This window comes from Schistocerca serialis, chromosome 1 (assembly GCF_023864345.2).
Source record: "Schistocerca serialis cubense isolate TAMUIC-IGC-003099 chromosome 1, iqSchSeri2.2, whole genome shotgun sequence".
Classification (NCBI taxonomy): Eukaryota; Metazoa; Arthropoda; class Insecta; order Orthoptera; family Acrididae; genus Schistocerca; species Schistocerca serialis.
In genome coordinates this window covers 404,596,539-404,609,050 of record NC_064638.1, presented here as the reverse complement: position 1 = coordinate 404,609,050, position 12,512 = coordinate 404,596,539, and positions in this window count along the sequence as shown.

Genomic DNA, 12,512 nt, shown 5'->3' with positions numbered 1-12,512 from the left:
ATATTGCACTGACGGTTAACCCCTGTATTAGTGTTCTACAGATCACACTTCCTAATTACATTGCTCAGCCACTGTCGATGGAAGCTTTATTATTTCAGTGTGTAAGCGATCAAAACAAACCTTATCGACGTAGTATCCTGCGCCATACAAAATCACCACTTCAACATCCTGCGTATTGTTATCGAACATCGGACTCTCGTACATATACCGCAAAGACACGTAGAGCATAAGCACATGGACTGAATAGAGTTCTCGCGGTACTAGATATTTCCCACAAGCTCGGTGGGTCATCCATCACAGCTGATGATAACAAGCCGTCAGCCTCCACAAACGCACTGGCATGACACGTGACCAGAGTACCCCAAAGGTCTGAGATATCTCTCTGAACTGTTGTACAAAGGCCGGGTTGGTTCCCCTCGACACAAGGCGTTACTGTTTCTGGCTCCAACCTGCTTGTTTGCTTTCTACACCCATCTCCAGACCCTGGAATTACAAGAACATATGTATTTTCACATGGTTGACGAGAATATCATACCATTTTCCCGATATGTCTTAATTTCAAGGACATACAATATCACTTGCATAGTAGTTCTCACGCAAAGTATAACTCCAGAGATATAGACTGGAAATTATTTCTCTAGAAACCCGGAACATTAGAGAGGTGGAGCTTGCTGTAAACCACTGCGTAACTAGAAACTTACCTCGTCTATGAAGGCCTTTGCATGAAAATTCTAAGAAATTGGAGGAAACAGATATTTCCGACGACGAATACCAGTGTAGCTGATATAACAGATTCCACATCATCTCTATAATTTACGAAGTCCACTTAGGTGTTTTTCATGTTTAGAGAACCAACAAGCGCGTAATTCACCCGTCCTTCACCTGCTAAATGCACACAACACACTCCACAGTCGATACTCTCTCAATCAAGTAAAGACAGGAAATGAGCAAAAGCAGTCGACCACACGATTTAAATGGGAGAGAATAATGGTCCAGCTCTAATACACGTCCATACTGAATTTTCTCAAAATTTCAAGGCGAACACACGAGATAATGAAGGTTGTCCAACAGTTACTGAGTATTAGTTCGCTATTCAGGCGTCTAGAGGACGACACAATTAACTCAGCTACATTCCTATACCCCAACAGGCATTTCCATTTGGACAGCTCATACTGTTTAGCCTGAAACGTGAATCATTCCCATCACATTCCACCGCCGCCGCGCGCCACACACCCCCAGACAGAGTCGTCCTAGGAAACTGGCTACGTATATATTTGATCACTGTACGAGTACTTACAATTAAATATTACGATTGCGGTCTCAATTGGACGACATTCGACAATGAGACGAAGTATCAAAAATACCCCCTGCTGAGAGTTGTGGCTCTGGAAATACAAATATCTGTACCATTCTTATGACTTAAGATACTTTTATTAGTAAAAAAAATTTCTATTCCCATTCCTATCACAGTATTCATTGGCAATTCCTTACGTTCCTTATGACTGGACATCGTCATTTTCTTTGCACGTGTCGGAACGCACACAACACACACAGACACACACACACACACACACACTCTTTGCAAGAATGATGCTCAAGGCAAACCTATCATGCATCCCCTAATAATAAGTGCAATACTTCGCCAATAACTGATTGCTGGCGATACGAAACAATACTGAGCGAAAATCAGCGATGGGTGGACATGTCTCATAAGTTTCTCCTGTGAGTCGGTCCACTGTGTCTTAGAAAGACAGGTGTAACTGCCTTACGAGTCGCCAGATGTTCAAAACACGATCACAACGACCATGTTACTATCAGAATTGGTTCAAATGGCTCTGAGCACTATAGGACATCACTGCTGTGGTCATCAGTCCCCTAGAGCTTAGAACTACTTAAACGTAACTAACCTAAAGACATCAAACACATCCATGCCCGAGGCAGGATTCGAACCTGCAACCGTAGCGGTCGTGCAGTTCCAGACTGTAGCGCAAAGAACCGCTCAGGATTGGTCTTGGTTCAACGGGTACTGACAACTGTCGCTGACGATGTTCATATTAAAATCCATACAAGCCTTATAAATCGACGTATGGGCTTATATCTGATTCAAGTGGTTTTTCCAGACAAATACCGCGACACTGAATATAGACGGCGATCGCCGGTTTGTGCATTATCAGACCAACTGTATTCTAACATTCTGCGTGGTGTCTGTTTGTTCTTAGTCGTGTCTCCCTACCACTTTCGCGCAACGACGCTCTGAGCGTGTTTTTCAGGGAATTGACTGAACCTGGGACCTGTTGCTGGTAAGGAGACGTCAGACCACACATGACATGAAGAATTCAGAAGAGTTCAGTGAGACTAGCGATGATATAACCAAATACTTAATGATTTCAGCGTCAGCTCCACTGCACTCCCTGTAAAGGAATCTTAATACTAACTAAATTTAGTGGAAGGTGTTCAAGGCTTTCCTATTTTTAGTTAGATGGCAAAATAACGTTGAAAAGCAGTTAAGTTTACCATTATTAATTTTATTCTACTCACAAAACATTGTTTATAAATTGCACTATTGATAAAAGGAAATGTTTTAATACAGGATGGTAAAAACCAACTGCGTTCAGCAAAAATGTGAACGAATATTCCCTGAATGGGTTTCCAAGTTCTACAATGGATCGAAGGATGACCTATGCCATATCACATCTATAATCTAGGTTTAAATTAAGCTTCACAAAAGAGAAAACTATCAAAATGGTCTACAGTGACCCTCAATTATCTTTAATTACTTATCTAACTTGTCGTAAATTACAGTAGCTGATGTGGCTTCTCAATAACTACATAACAGAAAAATCATCGCGTTTTCAGATTTTTACTTCAAGTAGCAAATGTAAACACCATGAGATTTAATTGACTATCGACACCAGTATTACGTAAAAAGGGAATGTAACAGATGAGACTTCTGCAGTTCTGAGTGAAGCTTTATGCGCGATTATGCGGCATCGCGTGCGTTCATTACCTTGTCGGTGGTTAGTCAGTGTCAGGGGGCGGCGGGCGGCGCAGCTCCACACATCTCGCCGGCTCGGAAGCAACTCCTCCTAACTTCTCCTTACTACAATTTACCGAAGTTGGTTCAAAAAAGAACTATCTGGCTGTGTTTTCATCTGACCAATCAGGGTCTCAATGTTAAACTTTAAACTCCACCTACAAAAATTCTGTCTATCCAATGAGAAACGTTATACTTTTCGTGGTGGGGCAATGTTTTTAACGCTTGCAATGTAACAGAGACGCGAAAAAGTCTCACACTAAAACTTGCAGCTGGTGTACCCCTTTTAGTGTTGTCGTAAGATCTATACTGTTCTTCTAGAGGGTTCTACCTTTTAACATGGGCTGGGGGGGGAGGGGGGGGGTGGTCCTGGCGATTGGCTGGAAACGTGGGTGTCCGTCCCTTATCGTAGGGCCTTCTAGCTTAACGTGGTTCTGCTCTCGGCTTCTGTTCTCGTTTCTCCCCTCGGAACTGCGTCTGTTTCACGGTGGGAAGGTATGACATGCATTTAGGCATTCTTAAGTTAGTCTGTGGTATTCCATTTGGTCACTCGTTAATCGTATTACTTTGGTTAATTTAATGTCACGATTTATTTGGAGCTATGTGACATACCGCTGGATTTGCTTATCATGTCAGGGTTTTCATGGAAGGTGTTGGATTTGCCTGACACCTTACAGTATGGCTACACCTCGACAACACGCTCGTAATAAAATCACCGAATTCAGAAAGCGATTCGCCTAAGGAATGTGGTGTGAAGCCGGCATTTGCAACACCCTCATGCCACCACTAGATATATCTCCAGTATTTGTAACACATTCTGTCTTGATGCCACGACAGAGGTTCTGCGATTAATCCACTGGTTTATAGGTAATGTTTGATTGAAAAGGATCACAAACAGTAGATGGTGTGCTGATTGAGGTCGTAATAAATGTACACTGGCTTTTCAGATCTCTGGTGCTCTGCTCTCTGGTAGAAATGGTGTCTGCGACTTGGAATCAAGTGTTTCCATTCAACCGCATACCTGTGTTGGATCCTATGGAGAAGTCTTTTAATGATTACAGCTGCTAGTGAAGTATATTTCTGGTACTCTCAGATCTCGAAACGAGTCACCTTTTTCTAACCTATCTGCTATAGTAAAATTTTATATGGTCGCTCTGCATCTTGCAACTGCCCTTAAAACTCTGCTCTGCCATCCCTGCAGTTTTGCCCATTTGATTGTTCCAATTTGAGTAGGAACAGAGCAGAACTCAGAGAGAACTATACCTACCAAATTCTGAAGCCAGTCTAGAAACAGGCTAAGCTGAGTTAGTGTGACAGGACCGTGTTTTGACAATTTAATGGAAATGTTGCTACAGCTCCGACAATCATGTGTAAGATCAGCAGCAAATGAAGCCCGCTCCTGAAACACGAGGTAGCATCAAGATAGTATAAACAGTAACGATGGTGTATCTTATTAGAAAAATTAGGAAGCCTCAATATTATATAGGGTACTGCAAAAATTGGTTCAAATGGCTCTGAGCACTATGGGACTTAACTTCTGAGGACATCAGTCCCCTATAACTTAGAACTACTTAAACCTAACTAACCTAAGGACATCACACACATCTATGCCAGAGGCAGGATTCGAACCAGCGACCGCAGCAGTCGCGCGGTTCCAGACTGTATCGTCTAGAGCCGCTCGGCCACTCCTGCCGGCAGGGTACTGCAGTCCAAAGCAGATCCTCATCCCTCACTGTCTATCACCCCTACATTCTATCATAGTTATTCTACGCTATCCAAAAGAGAGAGGTTGTGAACTATAAAAGCTCCACTAACTTCATCTGATAGAGAATGCGATAAATTTTTACGGCCTCTCTCTCTCTCTCTCTCTCTCTCTCTCTCTCTCTGTCTCTCTCTCCCTCTCTTTTCCGATACATCGAAAACAAATACCGCCGCCATGCCAGCATCAAGCACATGCCGCGATTCTATACGCAGGTATCGATATATTGGAGCAGGCGGCCAGTGATCAAAGCCCCTTGCATAGACCAGACTAAAGTGCCAACGCCCATACTGTCGGAGGAGGATGACCATATCTCAGATACCATCAGTTCCAAGAGAGGTTCCCTGTGTCATTGTGTTGAAACATGGTTTTTATTCTGCTGTAACACGATTTGTACACTGCCATACATTTTGTTTTTTCTCCCACGACTTTGAGGCCTGTTTCAGGTTCTAAAGTGACATTAATACGTTCTGATCCATTGTCACTCACAGAAAACTAGACGTCGCACGGTGTAAATCGTGTTGTTACTGTTGCTACCACAATGCACTTAAAACACACACACACACACACACACAAACACACATACTGGATGATTTTAAGTAAAAGACCGTCACAGTGTAGGGAAGCTGAAAGAGTTTTGAAGCGCTTTTGGAGCGTTTCGAAACTGCTGTCCAGAAGTGATCGACAGATTCTGCATTTAAACTCATCTTCCACAGTGACGTCATAGCTGATGGCCCAGTGTTCCCTTTCGATTTATTCTTCATATTGCAGCCTAGTACGTGATCACAGTTTCAGTGCTACCCATCGCCAGAAGATGTTGCCCCTCCACCGAGAATCTTTCTTCATCTCCATCAAGCGATATGGGTGAATCATTTTGTGGTAATCAACAGTGTAGCAGTGGATGGATGGAATGGAAAAGACACCGTCGAAGTGCTGTAATAATAAACATCGCAGATTGTAAGGTGTCAGGCAAATCCAACACCTTCCATGAAAACCCTGACATGATAAGCAAATTCAGTAGTATGTCACATAGCTCCGATTAAATCGTGACATTAAATTAACCAAAGTAATACGAGTAACGAGTGAGCAAATGGAATACCGCAGACTAACACAAGGATGCCTAAATGCATGTCATACCTCCCCACCGTGAGACAGAAGCAGTTCCGAGGGGAGAAACGAGAACAGAAGCCGAGAGCAGAACCGTGTTAAGTGAGAAGGCCCTAAGATAAGGGACGGACACCCACGTCGCCAGCTAACCGCTATGACCACACCACCCGCAAGTTTTAGAGTGAGACTTTTTCGCGTCTCTGTTACGTTAGGACCACCCCCCAGCCCATGTTAAATGATAGAGCCCTCCAGAAGAACAGTATAGATCTTACGATAACGCTAAAAGGACCACACCAACTGCAAGTTTTGCGTGAGACTTTTTCGCGTCTCTGTTACGTTGCAAGCGTTAAAAACATTGCCCCACCACGAAAAGTATAACGTTTCTCATTGGATGGACAGAATTTTTGTAGGCAGAGCTTAAGGGTAACATTGAGACCCTGATTGGTCAGATGAAAACACAGCCAGATAGATTTTTTTTAAACCAACTTCGGTAAATTGTAGTAAGGAGAAGTTAGGAGAGAGTTGCTTCCGAGAGGGCGAGCTGGACGGAGCCCCCTGACGAACACCGACAAGGCAGTGAACTCACGCGATGCCGCATTTTCGAGCGCATAAGGCTTCACTCAGAACTGCAGAAATCTCATCTGTTGCATCCCCTTTACGTAATACTAGTGTCGATCGTCAATTAAAGCTCATGGTGTTCACATTTGCCACTTGAAGTAAAAATCTGAAACGCGATGATTTTTCTTTTGTATAGTTATTGAGAAGCCACATCAGCTACTGTAATTTACGACAAGTTAGATAAGTAATTAAAGATAATTGAGGGTCACTGTAGACCGTTTTGATAGTTTTCTCTCTTGTGAAACTTAATTTAAACCTAGATTATAGATGTGATATGGCATAGGTCATCCTTCGATCCATTGTAGAACTTGGAAACCCATTCAGGGAATATTCGTTCACATTTTTGTTGAACGCAGTTGGTTTTTACCATCCTGTATTAATACATTTCCTTTTATCAATAGTGCAATTAATAAACGATGTTTTGTGAGTAGAATAAAATTTCCAATGGTAAACTTAACTGCTTTTTCGACGTTATTTTACCAGCTAACTAAAAATAGGAAAGCCTTGAACCCCTTCCACTAAATTTAGTTAGTATTAAGATTCTTTTACAGGGAGTGCAGTGGAGCTGACGCTGAAATCATTAAGTATTTGGTTATATCATCGCTAGTCTCACTGAACTCTTCTGAATTCTACATGTCAGGTGAGGTCTGACGTCTCCTTACCAGCAACAGGTCCCAGGTTCAAACTAGTCAATTCCCTAAAAAACACGCTCAGAGTGTCGTTGCGTGAAAGTAGTATGGAGACACGATATAGAACAAACAGATACCACACAGAATGTTTAGAAAATGGCGACCCTGCCAGGATAGTAAAATACCATGATTGAAGGTCGACCACATGCCTAACTAGGTCAGAAAAATATCCTGTTGAAAAATTATCGTAGTAAAAAATTTTTTTTCCTAAAGTTTTAAATACTCGAAAACAGTAGCTGCAGCGATAGATAGTAAGAAAGTGTCAGAGACAATAGCATAATTAAGTTATGAATTTTAAAAATTGTTAGAATTAAGTTTTCTCCTCAACGCAAGCGCACAGGTGGCGGATACATCATTGACAAGCTGGTTCTGACCCAACAAATAACTGAATGGATTGTCAGTCTTGGTAGTGTCAAGTCGTGTGAACAAAAAGTTTATGAAACGCGTGAGATCGTATGAGCGCGAAGTAGGGCGCGTGAATTGCATTTAAAACAGAAAATAAGGGATTCGGAAAGATTAGCAATGGCAGATAGAGACCTTGACCGAATTAAGGTAGAGACCCAACTTGAAAATGGACAGAAAATAGAGGATAGTACAACAGACGATGCAGTATCGCGAGAAATAGGACATATAACGCACCATAACAAGGATAATGTACGCCAAGGCATAGAAAACGTAAGTCGGCATACGACAGAGGAGCAGGAAAGTAGAGAGACAGTCGATGAGGATTCTAACTTGCGTCTTGAATACGTAGAACCCATAGTACAAGTAATCAGAGCTCCCTCACCACAGAGTACAAGGAATGCGAGCAGAAGCGTGTCACAGCACAGTTCAATGCAATCGGTTGCGAACCAACACTTGGGCGAAACACAGAGCGTAGGACGTCGGAAGAAAACGCAATAGGACCCACCAATCTGGCAGAATTATTACAACAAATTACGGAAATCATGACAAGACAAAATAAAGAAATTGCGAACCAAATTAAAATTCAGAATGCAGAAACCACGAAACAAATGCGTGAGATTAAAGAACAAAACAAAAAAATTCAGTTCACCTAAGTCATATTGAAGACGAGGAACAGGAAATCTCGAGAAGTGATAGGAAACTTAAAAACAGGTCACAATCAACTGAGAACAGACATGGACAAGGTACAAGCGGAAGTACAAACATTGCATAATGACACGCAGGACGAGATCAAAACATTACGTAACAACACCCAGGGAGAAGTCAAGAAATTAGAGAGACAGATAAACGTAATTACTAGAGAAGCAGCAGGTACAGCGCGTGAAATTGTTGAAAACGGTGTGTTACACAAACGTATCACAAAAGCAACGCTGAAAAGATATGATAACCGCATAGTCAAAATAGAAGCGCAAACGAAGCGACAATTTCAGAAATTGCGAACAGAGCTTTTGCAAACCATTGAAGAGCGTAGTTAACAGGATCGAACAAGCACAGAGTCTGCAACCACATCCGTATCTGTAACGGCACCGGAAAAACAAGCAATTAACGAAGATATTACGCATTTGCGATTCCAATCACAGGCGGAAAGTAACATACGTGACAACGGAAAGCCAGGTCGCGAAGAGTACAGTGCAATGCATTCAGCTACACGTTCACAACCGATGGAAGAAAATTATTGCGTACCACTCCAACGATACTACGCAAGGGTAGGCGAAAGTTACAGTGGACAATATCCAATGGATCTACCACAACCGGAAAGAACGACGGGAGAAATGATCAGAAACAAAAGTGGCGAAGAATCACGAATTTCATATGGAACTATGACGAAGTACGACAACGATCATTTCCTCACGGTCAGAAAATTTCAACACTTTCGAGAAGGAAACTCATTACAGCCACGAACTTTTATTGATCAATTACGAGTAGGATTACCAGAACACTGGACGCTAGCACACAAATTAGACTTTATATGTGCACACGTGTCAGGAACAGTCGCAGAAACCATGCAGAATGTTGCAGCGACATGCCGATCGTACGATTTCAGAGAGAAGTTTCTCTCACGATATTGGTCCAGCGAAGCACAGAACAGAGTGAAGTACGAATTATTACAGAACCCATATTTTGAAAATTCAGGAGAGAAGAGTACCGTGAAATTTTCCGAATTAATGGCAAAGAAAAATAAATGCTTAGATGTACCATACAGTGACGGAGAGTTGATTAAATTATGCGCGATGAAGCTACCATTGAAATACCAGCAATCATTAGTAGGTCGCGGAGACAATGACGTCGAAGCATTTAAAGGTATTCTAAGGGAACTAGAGTTCATATTTTCGGAAGATGACGCAAGAAAAAGACGAAGCGCACGTGAAAACGAAAGCAAGAAGCAGTGGAGTCCACAAGACACAGTACGAAGAAACAATAATTACGAACCATGTGATAACTTCGCACCAAGAAACGACAATAGATTTCAACAAAGAACCGGTTATGGATTTAGAAGAGAATATGGCAATAACTATAATTCACCCAGGAACGGCAACAACTATTACAGAGGGAATAACGACAACCGGAACGGGTACTGGAGAACCAATAGACCGACAAATTATCAACAAAGAAACCTCTATCAACAAGCTGAACAAGAGAAGCTAATAAAGATAGAAGAGGTGGAGGTAAGACCACCAAACCCTGATAAACGTTCGAATTGACAGCTAAGCGCCTATGCCAAAGAGAATGACGCACCGACCCAGGACAATTACATCACCTTGAACAGAGAAGTAAAAATCTTATCACGAGAAGAGAAGAAGGAAGAAACAAATCCGCAGGACGAGATGAAAACGAAGACAAGAAAATAACAATATCGTGTTGGGACGAAATTAACTGGGAGAATACTGACGAGGAAGATGAATTATCAGAGGCATGCACAACGAATGTAGGAGGAAGGACGAAGTAATGAGTATTGCAGAGCTATTTGAGATGGAAACCAGGGAAAGCGAATTCAATGAGGATAATGCGCCGTCGGCAACCCAACGTAAATAATGAAGGAAGTTATGAAGTGATAATTAGAGCATTTAGATGTGGAAGTAGCGACGAAGAAGGAGAAGATAGACGAGGATGAGGAAAAAGTAGAGGATGTTGAAGAAAGCGTAAATGAGGGAAGAAATAGAGAAGAGGAAATAAAAGAGAGAGAAGTAGCAGTCGAAGCTTATCCTACAGAAAGTTCGAATTCACAAGGGAAATTTCTAAAAAGACTCAAGTATGATTCAGTGGAGGATTCGTTGATGCAAGAAGAAGAAGAAGAACAGGACCAACCCTTTCAAATTCAACCAATTGTGAAGGCCATGGTAAAGCATATCCCAGTCAATATTGTAATTGATAGCGGAAGTGAACTGACTGCGATCTCAGAAAATTTATTCATGCAGTGTAATGCCAATGAGGAATTGCCAGTTCTGAAAACAGGTAAGATTAAAGTGTCCTATTAGAAACAATGCTGCAGAAGTTACGAGACAAACAAGGTTAACTCTTTCGTGCCAAGGTCAAAAGATCGAAGCCAACTTTGTGATTATACCTAAACTAACTGTAGATTTGTTTATAGGTGCAGATTTTTTAAATGAGAGACTAGCGATAATAGATATGGGGAAAGGTAGCGTAACATTCGGGAATGTCACATTTCTCTTTGAGCAAAAGCTAAAATTAGAAGAAATACCAGTTATAAACATACAATTCAGAATGATGCGAGATAAAGGGGATGAGGAATTAGAATAGTATGCACAAAAGGGGGAATCGCCTCAACTCATGTTAGAAGTTCATAAAGAAATCGACGAAAAATTGCAAGAAGTTCAAGGTATTTTGGAACACAGTAAAAGAGAATTAGAGGGTATTACACGAGATAAAGCAGAGGTATTTTTACCTAAGACTGGCAGTATCAAACACTTTCAGTACAAGTTTGAAGATTAATTTTAGTGCTGGTGAATAATCAGCACAATATTTCAAGATTATGTTGCAGAAAAGATCGTCAGGAGAAAGAAGAATGAAGAGAGAGGAAGGTGGGAAAAAGAAAGTAGTTTCAATAATAGCACCAATAGTACCATAGATTAAGGTGAAGGGATAAAGCGTAGATAGTCTAACAGGATGAAATACTAAAATGCTATACCCCACGACACTACACAAAAAATAAAAATTAAACAAATTTGAGGATTTTTGAAGAAGTTAAGATTCAAAATATCTTGGAATTGTAACATGGAAAGGGCGCCGAAATTTGTAAAGCTTTTTAAGAAGGCGTAAAACAATGTGGGTACTAGACATATGTTAGATGATTATAAGTAAAACTTTTTGTAAGAACCATTGTAAAAACTCCAGCAAAGACCAGATGGAACGACCCACAAGTAGCAACGCAAGAAGTATCAAGAAAGAAAAGGACGTAATTAGCAAGACATGACTCCTACAAGGCAGAAGCGTCGTGAGAAGGGAAAGGACAGCGAGACCAATAGAAGGCCCTCGTAACTGAAGTGGGCAATAAATTTGACCGCTAGGCGGAACCCTGCTGGGACGGAACACCCTGCAACGCCCAACACCGGAAGGGTCTCTGAGTGCCCCCACTCAGCGGAGCGAGCCAAAAACGGCATGACGAGGAGAAGACCGCTTGGGCAAGCCACCACTGGCAAAAAAATATATGTAAAAGTCACACTACCGCTATTAAACAGCACACTGATGCACGAAACAAGAAAACGTCCACAAAGTAAAAATGACATGCCCAAACAATTTATCAAACTGTTACTAAGAGGAGAACTTCAAAGCGACTAGTTATCAATAAATATTTCCATATCCTGCCCAGAGAAGAACCAAGAATCAAGTAAGAAGCAGAGATAAAGCAGGAAGAACAGAAGTTAAAGATTCGCAAGATTGAGACCAAGAAAGAAGATGGGTGAAGAATAGACGACATACCTTCCCAAATCCCTATCCTATTGTAAACTAGTCGTCTGCGAAGTATTACAACAAAAAACGACCACTTTCAGCGACACATAACAATGTCTTTTACGCATACAAAGCCAGTAAACCACGAGATTCTGCACTCACAGCTCCATTCCATTATGAGACCTCCACAACAGCAACACACACTTGCAAAGCCAACAAGGAACGACGAGTGAAGCTGTACATCAAATACTTGCCCGCATCCATCTTGCTCAAGTCCGTCACCTTCGTGCAAAAACATTCGCCAACCTCATGCTTAAACATTCATAGGATTGTGTGAATGTGTGAAATAAAATTATGTGATATAGGAATTGTGCAAAAGAAATGTGTGAAAAACTAAATAAGTTAAGCACACCAGATGGCTAATAAACTACAA